This window comes from Nanorana parkeri, unplaced genomic scaffold (assembly GCF_000935625.1).
Source record: "Nanorana parkeri isolate BGI_ZX_2015 unplaced genomic scaffold, ASM93562v1 scaffold11, whole genome shotgun sequence".
NCBI classification, from domain to species: domain Eukaryota; kingdom Metazoa; phylum Chordata; class Amphibia; order Anura; family Dicroglossidae; genus Nanorana; species Nanorana parkeri.
Window position 1 is genome coordinate 755,528 of NW_017306279.1, and position 19,021 is coordinate 774,548.

Sequence of the window (19,021 nt, forward strand, 5' to 3'; positions counted from 1 at the left end):
GGGGGGGGGTGGGGTGGGGGGGAGGGGGGGGGGGGTGTTCTATAGTGCTTACACACTTGCTGTCCTTGGGTGACAACGCTGAGTACAGTACAAACAGTAAGCATTGTCACCATAAGACAGGAAGTTGTCCATGTTGGCAGCGAGGTGGCTGGATCTTCCTCTCCACCTTCTTTGTGCATGTTTGCGCATAGAACGGCTGCGTGATGCTATGAAATGAACATGCTACAGTGGCTCCATACAGAGACGGCTACTGATGAAAGTCCCCGCAGAAACAGAAGTAATAGTATGCAAGGATACAAAAAGATTCAGTATAGGAAAGAAGAGAAAGTCCAAAAAAAGAAGGAACAGACAACAGAAAAAGTAAGCTATGGGATTGCTACTTTAAAGGGTAAATGCACTTTCCCAAATGGGGAAAATTGATTTAACCCCTCCAATCTGGTCCCGGTACTGCCATGACCAATGAGAAGCACTTCTGACTGCACTGACCAATGAGAAGCGCTTAAAAAGGAGATAAATCATTTTAAAACCTAGATAAAAATAAATTGACCCTTGAAGTGCAGGGGTATCCCCACTGCAAAGGGAGGAGCCCCCTTTCCTAGAGAAAGGTTTTAAGCAAATGTAGAAATAACAGCATATGTCCCTTCTGAGAATCTGCATCTGAGGTCTTAAAAACCTACGGTAGTTGTCATCCTCACTTGCACTTCCTAAACATGTATACTTTATTTCCAGCTATGCACACTGGATGTACGATTCCCACACATTTGTAAATATCTTGCCTGGATTAGCACATTCTGAGAAACAATGCGACTTTAGAACATCTGATGAAAGATCTCCTAGGTTGATTTTTTTTTGTTCCTACAACGTGCTGAGAGGGCTGCCTGCATGTTGAAGCCAATATACCATATATAGAAATGTGTGGGTTAACTTCCTATTGAGTCATGCTCAGCTAAAGAACACAAAAGCAGAAAGAAGCACATCCTCATCTGTACAGAACTACTAGCTAGTTACTGCGGGGCTCGGCAAAGAACGTACAGTGACTAGAAGAATGGAGCGTGTGCATTAATTTACCCATACAACTGAATAAGATCAAACTAATGCCTACAGATGGATCACTCCTATGGAGAAAAAAAAAACAGAAGGCATAAAACATGTGGGTTTAAAAGGAGAACTATGGGGTTAAGGCTTTTCCCCATAGATCTCCTTAGGGTAACGGGAGGACACAAACTAGCGAAAAGCGATTATTGTAGATGAGTAAGGAATGGAATTCCCTATAACTTTCTATCCCTATGATGGTTACCAGGACCAACAGAGAGGGAGATTATCCAAGCAGGGTACAAAGTGACCATAAAATAGCTTTAGATACTTTTACATATAAAAAGTATTAAATAAGCTTTAAAAAAAATGTTTTAATAAAGGGAACCGATCATGAGAAAATCATGGAGGTCGATACTGATGACTGCTCATGAAAATGTTACTTACCTGGCTGTCACACCAACCTCAAGTATGAAGACAAGGTTTGCTGACTTTACTTTGATTTCCCGGATCTGCATATTTGTTCAGGTCACCAACTTCAAAAAGGACTAAATCCAGCAGTGAAGAAACAAGCATTTCATCATATGGTTCCCCACAGGTGCCACTGAATTTCTCAAATAAGAGAGGCCTTAGTTCCGTGTCAACTCCAAGTTAAAACGTGAAGATTAAGCTGGCCATACATTGTACAATTTTTCTCTTGTAAGCCCCACCCACAGGACCCAGACAAAATTTGAGAGTGTATGGACCAGCTTTATCTTCTCGGGAGAAAAATGGTGGGGCTGCTAGTAGGGCCACCATTATGGTGAACCAAGGGCAAAGCACAGGTTCACTTTAAGAAGGAAAAGTTGAATTGCATCATATCCTCAGAACAGATTGTTCTCTACAAGCAGTCATACATAATATAAATAGTAAATGGGATGTGTGGTCATACACCAACCAGTTATTTCCATTATTAGTAAAGCTGGGACTATTCACAACAATGAAAATGGGTCTACTCGTGTCTGTGGTGGAGTTAGTGCTCAGGGCCTCACGAATGCGTTTATAGCATGCATGGTCAGTACAAACCAGAAGCAGTCTACAGGCTGTCACCTCAAACAGAATGCATATAAGCCCTGGTTCACACCTAGGTGGCACCATTTTTGCGTGTTAGCAGCATGCGGTTATTTGTGTGCTGTGCACATTTGTATGCGCGTTTTAACATGTGTACATGAAGACGCGTGTTTTGATTGGCAGCTCAAACATTTTGAGTTCTTGACCCAGGACAGGGAGTTCTGATATCACTCAGGCCTTAGTTGCTGCATGCTTGCTCCAGGTCACTCACTAGAACCCCAAGATAACCACACAGCTAGCACTCTCAGAAAGAACGGCAATGGCAGCCTCCATGTTCCCTCAGTGCAGGCTTCCTTTAATCCCAGAACTATGCGAGGTCAAAAGGGAGGGAATATGTGCATTCCACAACAATCTTATCTGGGCAAGTCTCAACTCGGGACTGGTGAGGTGTGCTGCTCCAACGAGTGGCTTTATACACTGCAGGTAAGACACAGTCTTTGAGATCACAGCAGATACACTAAAAGCCGGGCTGCCCCAAAAAAGGGAACACAAAAGCAGTAGGGTTTCACTAAAGCCGATCTCTGCTTAAAAAACTAAAACTCCCCTAACAATAGCCTACCCCTGCACTGCAAGGGTTAAATGCTCACTTGTGTGGGATTCTTTCAAGGTGTTTTACTTACCTGATCCCCACTCCTGCTGGCTCCAAGACCAGCACCCGCAGCCTACTCCCCCCTCCGCTCTGGTGGCACGCTAAGGTCATCAGGTCTAGTACAGTGCCCATAGCCCTGCATTAGATGTGAGGACATTCCACAGCCAGAGTGGAGAGGAGAGCGTTTGATCGTCGATTTAACCCTTGCAGTGCAGGGATAGGCCAACTCCAAGGGGAGGGTTTTTTTTTTTTAATCAAGAGATAATCTTTAAGCCGCAAAAAAATGACACTTTACTCTACAAGTGGTACGGGCATTGAAAGACCCAGATTCTGAACTCCCCCCTTAGTGCTCTGGTAAGGTCTGTAATGTCTGCATCCGTTCTGAATTTCCTGCTCACATTCGCTCAATCCCTTAACAGGTTAAAGTACAAAACAGGCAATTATTAGAGAACAGAAAGGTGTGGACTGGCAGCTAGCTAGTAAATGAGAAGATGTGTTTGCGCTTCCTGTCATTTCTCATCAGAGCTCAAAGTCCGCTTCCTCATTTATGATCAATAAAGCAGAAGCCACAGCTCCATTTCACAAGTAAAGCGCGCTTAGAACTCAGTGCTACGCCTCTTGCTAGACAACCGTCCTATTCATGTCAAGCGTGCCGTAAACGCCAGCCAATGGCGCATCATTTCTGCACAGGTGACATCCTTTAACATGAGATTATTTGCAGTGATGGGCACAATTTTTTTTTTTTTACCACTTAGTCGTGTGAAAAAGAAAGTACACCATCAAATGTCGCGCCTGATATCGCCAGAGAACAGATTTCTGTTTCGTCACACCTGATTGCGTTGGATCGGGTATAAACTGATGTAGATAGACACAAGTTTATTTGCATGGATTCCCCATAGACCGACATGGGGTCCGCTAATTCCAGTTTTATCCTCCATCACAAGAAAGAGGGAAAAAAAAACTGAATGCCATGCTGCCATCCGTTCCAATCCTGGATCCCCTCCTGATCGGACTATGTGAAAGGAGCCTTACTTCATCTCGGCATGCTGGTTCTGTACACTGAGCATGAATGGCTCAACATACAGAACAAAACATTACTGAACAGTCAAAAATAAAATTGGCATGTTTTTTCCCCTTTACATCCACTTAAAAAATTAAAAACTAGAAGAACCGGTTATAAGCAAATCAGGTGACACAGGCCAAGGCACCAGGGGAAAGCTGTTGGGTGTCATGCAGAAACTGTGCCAACCCCAAATATTGACAGCTGGGATACACAGAATGGGGTATATACACATACAGGCTATAGGTTTATTCTTTCATGAGGTGTGACAGTTGCCAAGAACCATACACAGTTAAGTCTATTCATAGAGCTTGCTGCTGCTTTTAGAGAAATGCATTTGGATTATGTTATTAGGTCAATTGAAAACACAAAAAGAGAAGCAGTACAGCATCCCACAAAGTCATGCAGTAAGGAGGATATCCTCTCAAGTGTGTGGGAAACGTATAGAAGGACGGCTTAGCAACTGGGCACTTTCTAACCCACATACTGATAGATTCAAATTCTGGCCTAGATTGGCAAGGCAAGTAACAATAAATAGAACCTTTCCGGGTGGTAGGGGACTTTAAGATGCAAGATGCGCTTTTAGGGCTTGTTCACACCATGCCCAGACCAGAACAGTTTGTTCCCTGACCAAAAAAGCATCCCTATGTATCCCCATTGAATTTCCTGGGCTCTGTTCACACCAGCGCAGTCCGTTCCGGTCCAGACAAAAAAAAAATAATAAATACTGCTCGTCTTATTTTCTCTGGTCTGGAACGCATCAAAAATGCTTGTTAACGCTGTGGACGCACTGAAAGCCCATTTTAAGCTTAAAAAAAAAAAAACTCACAACACTCCGGAAAAAATCGCAGTAAAATCTCGGCAAACTGCAATGCACCGCGTTTCAGATCTGGTCCAGAAAATGGTGTGAACCTGGCCTTAAGGGTTGCAACAGAATAAATGTCACTTCCTGGATCTTGCCTAAGTTTCATAGAAGAAGCTAGAAAGTCAAAGCTCATCTGCTATGAAGACGACAAATACAGAACACTGAACAAGACAGCTCAGCACATGTTTATAAATGTTTATACTGTATTAGACGACGTTTAGTTAAAGAATGAGAAGAGGAAAAAAAAAAAAAAAGCGGAAGCGAGACTTTTAAAGAGGAGGAAATTACTAAGCGTGATATCGGAGAGAAACGAAGAAGCCCGGACTGGGGGAGGTGAGGCAGTCACGTCATCACATAGACAAAGCACAGCCCTCTGCTGTCTTATTTCACAAATACAAACTGGTGACCACCTTTACTGTACAAGACACCCCAAGGAAAACAGAAATAGAATGCAAGTATAGGAGTCATTATAATCCCTCATACTTGCTGCATTTGCACAAATGTACTATAAACTACTGCATGCAGGGCTATTTACTAAAGCAAAAAATTCCAGACCGTGGATAGAGGACAGTTTTAGGCCCCATTCACACTTGAGCGGAGCATTGTTGGGCGTTTTGTTTTTTTTGAATGGTTCAGGCTTGAGCATTTTTTTTTTTCATTTTTAGCCAAGGAAAAGCTGAAAAAAAAAAAAAAAAATCAAATCCATGAAAAATACTTGTTATGCACTTTTTCCTGGTTCACCTATTGAAGTCTATTGGGGCCAAAACCCTTAACTCTGCCCCAAAAGAAGCCAATGTACTTTTTTGAGCTGCAGATATTTTGCTACACGCGACAGGATTCTCAGGTGTGAACAGGAGCCATTGAAAACAATGGGATTCCTCCTGCTGAGCATTGTAGCACTAGGTGCCCATACACCATGCGATTATCGTTCAGAAATCGAACATGACCGCGTTTTCAAACGATAATCGGCCAGTTGATGGGAAGTGAACAATTACTGTCACACTGGGCAACTTTCCTAGATCAGTCAGGCTGAAAAACTTTTGAAATCGTACAAAAAAAAAAAAAAAATGAATTAGTGGCGTCTTCATACGTGAAAAAAAAATGTGCAACATGAACACTGCACATGCGTAAACAAAAATCCGTTCTGTTGATCGACAAAATTCCGTCAGTCAGTATTGCTAACGAACAATAAAGCGAAATAGATATTGGTCTGTGCATGATGGGTATTTGAGTAGAAATCGAAGGAGGGTTCGATGACGGGACAAAAGGAAATCGAACGAGAATCGTAAGAAGTATGGCCACCTTTAGGCATTCCATCTACAAAACGCTCAGGTGTGAATGGGGCCTTATCCTGCAGCTTCATTGGGATTAAATCGGAACTCTAATTGGATTTAAAAGACGCAAATTATGGCATCACTGTAATCATTACATTTATTTTTAGACGCAAGTACCTGGATTTGACATGGTATCAGTCTCTTTCAGCCCCTGTACAGTGGGGCTGGAGTGTGAGGAGGAAGCAGCACAAGGAGTCAAATCCGTTCACATGCTGACAAGAAGCACGCCGATATGAGGAGAGCAGAGTGACAGGGAGATGCTCATCGCTGCGCTGCTTCTCCTATCACTGGCCAGTCAGAGGCTGGGGCAGGTGGAGGGTGACCACCTGGACTGATGCCATAACAGGGAGAATATCTGACTGGAAAAAAAGTACAGTGGGGAAAATCTCTGGATTAAAGCCAAAACTTGCAGCAAAGGTTGGCTTTGTTGGGTTTTTTTTTTTAGATTTTAATAAGCAGCGCTTTATTTCTATCTTGTTATTTTTGGCTGGAGTTTGGATTTAAGTAATAAAGCTACAATAACAAAACATCGGATAACCATGCCACTCAGTGATTATAGGAATAGATTTTGAAGCTTTGTCCTGGACTTAGTGAATGGAAGTCATTTTTGGAGTTCCAGAGATATCAGAGTAACAATCACACAGCATAACGTAATGCACACAAAGCATTCATTCCTCACATACCTGTTTGTGTGTGTGTGTGCCCTTGGGGAGGGGGGTGGAGTGTACTTCTATGCACAAGAGATCCCACAGATAACCAGTACACACAAGTCTTACTGGTCCTTTTACTTTGGGACAATGCGATTTTTCAGTTTTATTATGTTTTCTTCTTTGTAAAAACACTGGTGAAGAAAATAGATGCAAAGTCCCAGAGTGTAAATGGCCTCTGGAAATCCTGGATATGTATCTGGCACTTGTGTTCATTGTGCTCACAGCTTCCAACTAAACAACTCTAAAGTTTAAAGCGGAAGTAAACCGCTTAGAAAATTTGCTGTTTTGCCCTACTGTACCAGAATACACAGCATACAGGCACACAAACCTTACAAGTGTGCCCATTCCCCACCACTCCATCTACGCCACCAACACTTCGGGGTTCATGGAAGTCCTCTTTAGCCATTGGGAGGCCCCTGATGATGCAACTCTTGCACATGCATACAGGAGTTACATCCTCCCTGGCATCAAGCCCATTCATGGATTCTTAGAGATGCTGTGAATGGGCAGAGTGTTTACAACCTCCCTCCCAGCGATTTATTTTATTACTTTAGTTCTGCTTTAAGGTGGATACACACAGTTCAGATGTTGGCCATTTCAGCAGGAACTGACCAACATTGGATATGTGGGTAGCTCCATCTCCTTGACAAAAGTCGAACGTTAGCCTGACTTTTTTTGAAAGGACATGTTGGAAAATTCTCGGGCACACAGTGCTTGCAGACAATCAGCTACAGGACATTGTAGAAGATTCCTAACAGTGTGGATGGAGGAATCCATCAGATTCTTTTGTTCAGCCTCATTGGCTGAACAAAACAAAAAAAAAAGTCTATCCATGTGCACCCAGCTTTAGTCCACCTTTGTGATGATGTTTCATGTTACACCCATATTTAGGCTGCAACCTCAAACATGGATTACATTTCCCAACCCTATCCCACACCACCAGGTTAACCATGCCCAGATCCCATCAAAAAGGGCCTGTGAGTGAAGAGGGACTTGCAGATCTCACTTGTAATCCACTGATTAATTCCTCCTGTAAACAGTGCAGAAGCCTGTGCATTGCAGGCTGCAAAACAAAAATATCATATTAAATGCACATTTTCTCTTTTTATTAATGTGGGTGTAGAGCTGCAGCTAACGATTATTATCAAAATCGATTAGTTGTTGCAGCCCTATGTGGGTGCATTTATTAAATTTCTGAAAAAGGTGGATTATGCTTCCAAATGTAAAGGTCCAACTCTTTGTTTTGGATAGAGTAAGGAAGGGTTAAAACTCCTATGTCTTATTTTTGATTGCTGTGTCCCATGAGTGCAGTTTCTACAAAGTGAGGACATTTCCTGGCGAGGGGAATGAATACACAGAAGAGGGGTATGTATGTGGAAGTGCAGATCTCACTGAAAGAATGGCTACACGGAAGAGGGGTATGCATGTCGAAGTGCAGATCTCACTGAAAGAATGGCTACACGGAAGAGGAGTATGTATGTGGAAGTGCAGATCTCACTGAAAGAATGGCTACACGGAAGAGGGGTATGTATGTCGAAGTGCAGATCTCACTGAAAGAATGGCTACACGGAAGAGGGGTATGTATGTGGAAGTGCAGATCTCAGTGAAAGAATGGCTACACGGAAGAGGGGTATGTATGTCGAAGTGCAGATCTCACTAAAAGAATGGCTACACGGAAGAGGGGTATGTATGTCGAAGTGCAGATCTCACTAAAAGAATGGATAATGGGAAGTATCATATGTGTTTGTGCAGATCTCAATGATGGCATGGATACTGGGAATAAATGGTATTGTGGGACAGATCAATTTGCCTGTGTGCACCTAGTTAGCGACTTCACAGTATGCGTTTGATCACCTCTTACATTTCACTTCCTATGTTTGCAGGAAATCAATTACTTCACTTTACTTCCTGTGTGAAGGCTCTTCTCTTGCACATCACTTCCCGCGTGTACAGGAAATGGAGGCCCTTTGGATATGCATACACTATTGAAATACGATGGTTTGATTCGCTGACTTGCAGTTCTACAAATACATTCCTTTACGTCTTTGTTTACCATATATCAAACCCAAATGCCTGCACCAGGTTTAGGAGAGCGCCTACAACTACCACTGGCACAATAAGTTTCATCCAGCAAACATGTTTAAAATGAGGGAAAGTGAAAAGTAACTGTCTCAGCAGATATAAGAGCTGTGCAACCAGATGTGAAGAAAGGAAATATTTGTGGTTTGCAGATTTTACTTAGAATATGGACTTTCTTCAAACTAAAACAGAATGGGTTACTTACTCTCGGCTGGCAAAGAACCATCAAGTACTAAACCAAGCAGTACACATCCTTTGGGAATTGCAAATCTGCTGAAGTTCAGGACAGGAAAGATGACTCAACTATTTCCATTAGTTGAGGAAAAAAAAAAGAATTCTACTTTTATGTGCTGCACAAAGGGACCAAACAGCACGAATCTTCAGAGGGCTTTAAAGAGCCGTTATATGTTTTTCTAAACTTTTTCATATACCAGGTTTATGCACTTAAAAGCAGGACTGCGCATTGACATGATCGCATCACGCAGTTGCTGCAGTTTTGTCACCTAGTTGGGACCTAGTTACTGTGGAGGCAATTTAAGTTCAATGAACTCATTATGTTAAAAAAAAAAAAAAGTATGAAATGATTGTAGCTTTGCGACATGACGTGTTATCCTGCTGTAGGAAGCCACCAGCCTCAACAGTTGATACAGGCAGGACGGAGCCATGCTTTCATGCCAAATTCTGGCCCAACCATCTGAATGTCTCTGCAGAAATTGAGACCCATCAGACTAGGCAACATTTTTCCAATCTTCTATTGTCCAAGTTTGGTGAGCCCTTGTAAATTTGTAGCCTCAGTTTCCTGTTCTTAGCTGACAGGAGTGGCACCCGGTGAGGTCTTCTGCTGCAGTAGCCCATCTACTTCAAGGTTTGATGTGTTGTGCGTTCAGAGATGGTATTCTGCATACCCCAAATATGTAATGAGTGGTTCATTGAGTTACTGACGCCATTCTTCTCTGATATAAACAAGGCATTTTCGCCCAGACTACGGCCACTCACTGGATATTCTCTTTTTCACACCATTTTCTGTAAACCCGAGAGACGGTTGTGCGTGAAAAAAATCACAGTAGATCAGCAGTTACTGAAATACTCAGGCCAGCCTGTCTGGTACCAACAACCATGCCATGTTCAAAGTCACTTAAATCCCCTTTATTCCTCCCTCCATTGATCATATTGAACTTCAGCAGATTGTCTTCAGCAACTCGTCACTGAGTTGCTGCCATGTGATTGGCTGATTAGATATTTGCGTTAACGAGCAGTTGAAGTGGCCAATGAGTGTATGTCGTTTCTTAGGCTACTAGGTGAAAGGAATCCTCGATGTTCACAGTTCTGCAACCTGGCCATACACACATTAATTATTTGATTGACCGTTCGAATAAACACAGGGCTGGACAAATCCTAGAAACCAGGTAAGCTATGCGCCTTAAAAATGACAACTGGCGCCTAACATATAACATTTTCTCTAGTTATCCATAGAGCTGGCTCCTAAATAAAAATGATTTGGGCTCCTGGATGGGACAGACTGGCTCCTGAAGTCCAAACAAATTTGTCTAACCCAGATGTAAAACTCGTTAAAATTCAAATATGCCACCGAACCAGTCACTTTCAATTACAAAAGTTTCCTGGAAAAAGAACACAGAAGTAGAAACTAACGGATGATGCTAGATTTGATCAGGCTCAAAAAAAAAAACTATTGTTGCATTAATCGGGTCAATATGTGTAGGGTCAGCATAAAATGCCTATGCCATGAGTAAGCTCAAGCATAAAAACCCAGCTCGCAGCCTGTAGAAGCCTTTTGGAAGGGGGGGAGGAGGGATTCTTATTTAGTGAAGAACTCATCTAGGATGGAAGCCTGGCTACTCCATTTCAAATGAAAAGAATCCTTTTTTAGATGGTGCTAATCTTTACCTCCATGACACTGAATTTGTTTTCTTTAGTTCTGCTGTTTGTATGTATTATGAGCGATCAGTGGGTGGAGGAAGCAGAGCAGGAGTTGCAGAAACGAAGGGTAATGCAATATACTTAGAATATGACTTGCATTTCCCTTTCTAGAACACGGTGTCATAGAACGTTACTGGAATATGAATAATATTTATAATCTCATGTCTGAAAGCATACCTTTTATATCAGTTAGAAATCATTCATAGCAATGCACATAAGACTATAAGTGAACGTTTCATTGCCAACAAGCACAGTCGATGGAAGGCCCACAGTACAAGCTGACCACGTCATAAAATTGACACCCCCTAATACATTTGTAATACCTGATGTGTAAAGCCGCATCACTCAAAAATGTTACATTTCCTCATGTGCCAGTGTGTGCTTCCTAAAACTGTGTGCAGTAAACACTACAAATATAAAAAGGAAAACATGAGTTGATTACCTGATAACTCTGTTTCCAGGAATCTTCCAGGACAGCCATCGAGATATAGGCTCCGCCTGCCTGCAACAGGAAACACATCAACCACATTAAATAAATAGACTCCTCCTTCCATCCCAAGTCAGTAACCTCTAGGACCGAAGGCTACCCCATGCACAAAAGTATCCCCAGTCTTTTCCAAATATTTATGTATTATACCATCAGGACTATCAATGTTTTCACCAGGGATGCACCGATATATCAGCCACCGAAACACATCGGCCAAAATGGCACTTTTGGCATAATGCCGAAAGTGCAATTTTTGTGCCGATACAGCGGCGCATCCCTAGTTTCTTTTCTCCCCGCTGGGCGCTGCTCTGTGTCCCAGAGGGGAGGAGAGAAAGTGTGACAGCCGGCCGAGCACTGCGGGAGGAGAGCCCTGCGAGCGGCTGGTGTCTCTCCTCCCACACCGCTCAGCCTCCTATCACAGTCTGGCAGAGCGGTATGTGGGCGGAGACAGCGCTGTCACAGGAGGCTGACCTCTCCTCCCACACCGCTCGCTCAGCCTCCTGTGACATCGTGTCAGAGAGGAGAGCCAATGCAAACACTCAGTGATCGCTGAGTGTTTGTAGATAATTGAGGACATGGTATGGTTAATTTATCCTCAATTATGAATGAATGGGAGTGATCTACATCCCCTCCTGTTCATTTATAATTGTAGGTATAGTAAACACACTCTGTCCTCATGTTATCAATGAACAAGAACACTCAGTATAGAGGATTCCTGTTCATTGATAACAGGGGCTGCAGAAAAAGAGGATAGAGGACTTTGTGTCCTCAATCTCGTTTTCTGTTTTAAAAGGGAAATATCAGGGATCTGTTTAGACCCCTAATATTTCCCCGAAGCCCCTAAAAAGTAAAAAAATTAAAATATTCAATAAATAATAAATTTAAAAATTTTTAAAAAAGGTTTATAAAAAATTTGAATAAATTAAAATAAAAAAGTTTTTCGGTTTCAGCCTGACAATTTTTTTTTTTTTTCGCTTTTGAAATTTCCATTTCGGTGCATCTCTAGTTTTTCACGCAAGATTCACCCATTTTTCACATACGATTCAATTATAATGGGTGTTGTGTAAGTCTTGGGTGAAAACATTGATAAAGAGAACCCTAAATAGGAAATACTACATAACATTTTTCATATTTACCTCTAGCAGCCAGCAGGTAGAAAAAGTGCATCTTGAAACCCAGGGATTAAAAAGGAGAACTATGGGGTCAGTGTTTTTCCCCATAGTTCTCCTTAGGGTAACGGGAGGACACAAACTAGCTACAGCTCGCAGTATACTGAGACGCCGCAGCGGATCCAGACATGGACGTCGAGATCCGCCCAGCTGTGTGAGTGACAGTTGCCTCTGCCTATCTAGAGGCAGAGCCAGCTGTACCCGCCCCCTCCCCCGTCCGTTACGCCAGTCAGCGCTGGAGGATCGGAGCGGGTAGAGGGGAATCCAGCCCTCCCCCCGTCACGGCTCTCTGATCAAGAGGTGAGCGAACGCCGGTATGTGTTCGCTCACCTCCCGATCTACTGAGCCGACCTGTGACAGTCTCATTGTCACAGGTCGGCTAGAACTATGAGGTGAGTGGAAATCACTCATCTCATAGTTCTCCTTTAAGAAAGCTGGTTTATTGTTATACTGAATACAATAAAGACTTCAAGAGCAAAAATCTCAGATTATACACACAGATGAATCAAGTCAGGTAAATGGCTCAAAGAAAGGGCAATCATTCCCTCTCCTAATAAAGTGCCACTCTCTTGATCTAGTCTATAGCAGCAGTCAGCTAGTCCTGGGCTTTCTAAATAGACTCAATGAGAAACTAATGAGCCCTGTAAGGAACCAGGAGGTCAACACTCCCAGAAGGGTCAGTTTCTGAAAAGACTTCATGGGACACCATGTCTTCAATACAGCAACACTCAGTCAAGGATTATTTTTTTTTTTCAGTTAAGAGACGGTCGAGAGAAGTCAAAGTTACCAAAAACGACAACAATTTGTCATCAGCTTACCCTAATAGCACCCATACAGATCATGCAGCATTCAGGGGCTTTGCAGCAAATGCGCAGCAGCTGCATTTCCCGCAAAACTTTTAAAGATCTATAAAAGGTAGACGTTGGAATGGAGCAGCAAGTGCAACTCAATGCAAATGCATCAGAAATATGCCATTGTTAACCTTCACTTTAAAAATGCCAGTTACCTGGCTGTTAAGATGATCCTCTGGTTTTAATTCTTTTTGGGTCAATGACCTGGAACAATTATTCAGAACAGGTCTTGTAAAGTCTAAATATACTCAAAGGGGAAGACAAATTAAAATGGAATTCAGGAGCCAGTCTCTATAAAAGGTGCTTTGTCTGTAAATCTGCCAGTTGATGGGAAGTGCACAACCTCAATTACTGTTCAACTGGCAGATTTTTGTCTTTCAAGCAAGCTGGAAAATGTTCAAGTTGGATGAAAATTGAAGGGTTAGTGGCATTTTTGTACTACAAAAAATCTCAAGCTGAAAACTGCACATGCTCAAACGAAAATCTGTTCTTTCAAACGACGAAAATTGGCCAGTTAGTGGTGCTGATGAACGATAATTGCGAACTACACTGGTCTGTGCATGATGGGCTGTTTGAACGAAATCTGAACGAGGGTGAGATGTCTGGACAAGAAAAAGTTGTACAATGGGTGTAAGGTGTACGACCACCTTTAGGCAGGAGCCAGATCCATTGACAACACCTAGAAAAAACCTTAACTTTTAGGTGCCATTTTTAGGGAGCATTGGCGACCTGGCTCCTGTGATTTGTCCAGCCCTGATATATATATACACTATTTGTGGTCCGAGCCTTAACAAGTAAGTGATACCCTGCCGCCCCCCCACTCCCCCTCCCCCCCAATGGCCTGTGGTGTGCCTTGGCCTTCTCAGGTCAGTATGCCTAAAAGGGGGCATACTCTGAATGTAAATGAAATGAATTAAATGAATGAAAGCAAGGGGAAGGGGGGGGGGGGGACGTTCGTGCCCCGCCGACGTGAATCCCCTGTGAGCAGTGCCGACTTTAAAAGGCACAGGCTCCTCCCACAAATCCAGGCTAGCCTTCGGCCAGCCTTCAAACATACTATTGCCAAGTCAACGATTCAGAGAAATGAAGCCAAAAGAACAAAGCAGACAGCAAAGTAACCAGCATTTTCAGCAAATGTTCAGCTTGTGGTAGGCACTGATATCTGAGTAACAATGTTCTGCGTCTCTGTGGACACAAACTAACCTTTACCCTTCAATCTACCATCAGCCTCTCCCCACATAAAACCTGTGTCCCATGCTCACCTACTAGAAACTGATTTGCGATCACTGAAGCTAGGTATACACGGGTAGAATTCTGTTCAAAAAAGGTTGTTTTTTCCCAGAATGTGTTAGTCCAACATTCTAAAATTTAATGGGGTCACATCAATTATCATTTGTAACTACAAAACAAAAACAATTTGCAGGACCAAGAAGGAAAATGTGTTTGACACGGGCACATATGCAGCTGACAAAAGAAAAACCCACAGGGCTCACTATATATACTGAAAATGCTTACTGATACATTTAGTTCCTCTTACACAGTTGCTGTGCTTCCTTTATGTAGAACAGCAGCAAACCTAGATTGTAAAAGGAAGTTAAAAAAAGAAAAGAAAAAAACCCAGCAGACCTCAACTGTTCACTAGGGTGCAGGGCGACAAAGTGTCAACGACATAAATCAAGATACGAAGAAACCTTACTGAAAGTGTACAACACTACAAAGCATATAAAACAAAGATGTCTTTTCAGACACATTTTCATAAGAGGATTAAGTTCTAATAACTCTTCAGTAATAATAAAGAGCTACGGATGTGTTAACAAGTCAGTTCTTAGCTTTTCGGAACAACTTGTAAAACGAATACCTTTCATCCAATATAAATAAACCCCGCCTGAGTCTACCCGATAGTAAAAGGGCGTAAAGTGCACCCAAAGACAAAGCTTTTTTGTCAACAACACCTTAGGTTTCTTTGGCTGTCTCTGTCCCTGCTAGGGAGGCTCACCCAACTATTGGTCCTGATGACTGTTGTTTACAAGTGATGGGAAATTCAAACTCTAACAATTGTAGCTACAACAGGGAAAGAGGGGGAAATCTTTCAATCAGGACACTTCTTGTTGTATCTCTAAAACAGGAAGTGAAGAGAAATCTCCCCAATAGGATACATATGGTAAAAAGAAAACGTGAGAGGGGTTTTGCCTTTCCTTGTTCTATATAAAACCCCCAAAAATGGTTTTAAATATGCACCAAAGCGGAATCAGCTGAGATTTGATCCATGGGTGGCCCAGCTTGCACCACCCTGCTAAACAAATTGACTTTTTCTTGAAGGAACCGGGTTTTAAATATTCTCTGCCGAACTGTTACAGAATGTTTACAGCCGCAGGCACCTACTGTCAGAATACCATAGCTGCCAGGAGACTTGCCAATTTCCACGTACATTAGCATAAAACGGGAAATCGAAGGATTTCTCTTGAACTAGAAAAACCCTAGAGTGGATGGCCAGCCTAATTACCATATTTGACTATTTGTTATATGGCATGCAATAAGGATTATTGAAAACAGAGCCAATGTGATACAAGAAATATCAGCCGGGCATTTTAAAAGTTCTGAGTTGAATCATGTTGCGGAGTTTGCAGTGAAGTTTAATCTACACAGCCATCAGGCCCCTTCCTGTCATTGTGAAAACTGAATACTAGTTGATCACAATTAGTAGATGTGCCAAAAACAACCCCAAAGCAAAATAAAACACATCTCTATTGTGCAAAAATACTATACATAAAAGACATTGAGTGGAACTTATCAAAACTGGAGCAGTTGCCCCTGGCAACCAATCAGCTTCTCTCTTTAGTTTGCTCAGGTAAGATTTGAAAATGAAAGAGAAGCTGATTGGTCGTCGTGCACAGCTGCTCCAGATTTTGTCTGCTCCAGTTTTGATAAATTCCCCACAAAGACTTGTAGAAGCACTACTGATGAGAATTCAAAAAACTTCAGTGAAAGACCACGGAACCAGATGAAGCAAACTGGGATCACCCACACTAGCCAGTAGTAGTCACTTATATTCACAGGGCTTGTCCTGTCAGGTTGATGCTTCAACACTCATGTCTGTAGCCTCCTCATTTCTCAATGTCAGGAACATACCACAATCTTTAATCCAAATCACCACAGACTGTGTCAAGGCAGATTGTCCAGGAACACATCAGGAGGAGATGTTAAAGTCCATGAAGCCTCAAGCATTCCATCAAGTCAAACAGTCACTATCTACCCTGACATACTCCATGGAGATTATAACAAAGCATACTGAACACCAAAAACTAAAATATAATACAATGCAGTTTGATAGTCTCATAGATGTGGTGACTGTGTTAGTTTTCTTTTTTTTCAGGCTATTATCTGTTCATTTTCACCTGTACACTTAGTGCAGAAAACAATTATTTTCCCTGAGAGGCTACACTCACTCTTCCACCACATTTATGGAGGGAGCCATGACTGTCACCCCGACTGAACTTGAAACACATCTCCCTTTGTTCATCTCCATTACATGGTGGTGGGGAGATCAGCAAGTCACAGAAAGAGGATCAGATTGTTTTACGCTTTCAGTTGACCTCACGGGAAGTGACAAGGACACTGCATTTCTGGCAAGATCTGCAGGTATTTCCTGTGCAAGCTAAAAATGTTCTTAGCCTGAACATGAATGCAGCCCCCACATCTAAGGACGAGTAATCTGCAACATATTTCACTTTTGTTCTTGGGTTTAGTTATATTTTGAAGTGACCGAGTTACCTGAATATCTATAAATGCTGGCTATGTTCCAGACACTAATCAGATGAGCAGTGACATGAATTTAAAGTGTATTTCCACTTCTGCAGTCAAATTTGTTACATGTTTGTGTGTTCCTAGTCACACAGCATAGCTAAAAAATATAGCTTTTTAAGTATTTCTGCTCTTTCTAGTTTTCCTGAAGCAGTTTGTACTACGAGGTAATCTGAGAAACTTCAAAGTGTAATGATGGGGGGCACAAAAACTGAGGATAAGTGCGATCCTTGACATTTGTAACCCTTTGTTAGGACTAGAGGTGCACCGAAATGGAAATTTTAAAACCGAAACAAAAACAAAAATGTTAGGCTGAAACCGAAAATGTTTTTTTAACTGTCCTCAATTATGTACAAACACTCAGCGATCACTGACACTCCGACACGCTGTCACAGGAGGCTGATCGAGCGGTGTAGAGAGGAAAGTCCAGCCTCCTGTGACAGCACTGTCTCCGCCCCCACAACGCTCAGCCGGACTGTGATAGGCGGCAGAGCAGTGTGGGAGGAGACGCCGGCCGCTCGCAGCGCTCGGCCGGCTGTCACTTTCTCTTCTCCCCGCTGGGACATAGAGCAGCGCCCAGCGGGGAGGAAAGAAATCAGGGGTGCGCCGATGTATCGGCAGAAAAATGGCACTTTCGGCATTATGCCAAAAGTGCCCTTTTCGGCCGATATGTTTCAGCGGCCAATATATCGGCGCATCCCTAGTTAGGACAGTGTAAAAATCTAGTTTACAGCTGAAAAACAGATCTGTCAGCACAGCAAAGCACAGACAGGGTTAATTCTTGTAAACATCAACTCTGCAGCCCCCTTCTTACTAAAGAACTCCAGTAAAGTTATGTTTATTTATAACTTGCTGACTTCCTAATATGTCTGTGAAGGTTCTCATTCATCCAGGTCATGGTATATCTGTAAAAAATAAATCAAGGCATTTTTATTTTTCTTGAGACGTTTCGATAGTCATCATCATCATCATCATCAGAGAGAACTAGTCAGATGACCAGCAAAACGTCTTCAAGAAAAATACAGCAAGTCCAGTTGCCTTGATTTATTGTCACAGATACTTAATAGGTAAGTGCACCGAGGTGTATGCCACCCCATGGATCTCTATCTTTTGGTTACAGTGAGTGCGAATAGTACAGCTTCTGCTATAGACCCGTCACTCCAACATGAGAGATCTGGCTCTCCTACAGCTGCACTGCCCGCCCCTGCTCCCCTCTGTCCATTCACAGAACACTGTGTAGTTTGTTAATAGGTTAAGTGGAAGTGTGATTGGACAATGGGTGAGCGAGGGACGGCCAGACAACATGACAGTTGCTGTGTAAGAGATCTGAAGGTCTAGTTTCGGAGCGTGGAACGTATAGCAATAGCTGGACTATCAAAGAGAGAGTACTATCAAATAAAGAAGAGAGTGGTCTAAGGGGTGGCATACACCTTGGTGCATTTAATAGTAAGCCAGCAGATTTTAGATACATTTTCCCTGGGGTTCTTTTTTAACATGTAGGATTGTTAGCAAATTAAATATAAGCAGCAATGTTTACATATTGTTATACGAATGGGAAGCTGTAATACATATAAAGTGGTTGTGATCCCAATTTGGCTCCGATTTTACAGACAGGTAAATACCATCTATACCCCGACCTGAACAAAGGAGAACCCTGACTGACATCAGACACACCAGGTCACTGTATACAGAGATTTACTAAGCTGATCTGATGTATTCTAGCTCCCGGTCTGCCTTTTAGGAGCCATACATGCACACACAGAACATGAATGAGATCCTCCTGCCACCTCGACACATGTCAAGGTATGCAGATGCTGTGATCTGGCTGGGCCTGCCCTTCCCTCCCACCATAGCAGGCGGGGACATGCAGGAAGACATTAACCCGTGCCCTGCCAGAGCACAGCAATGAAATCCCACTGACATATGAATGAGATGTCAGTGAATGGGAGGCAGAGTGCCCACAGATGGGCCTACAGGGTCTACATTGCACATGAAG

General features: G+C 42.6%; 1 protein-coding gene across 2 annotated transcripts in view; it reads right to left on the minus strand.

Annotated features, from left to right (window-relative positions):
• Window positions 1-19,021, minus strand: part of ACTR2 (ARP2 actin related protein 2 homolog) — a 52,376-nt gene that overhangs the window by 32,883 nt on the left and 472 nt on the right. The gene's annotated exons all lie outside the window — the stretch shown is intronic.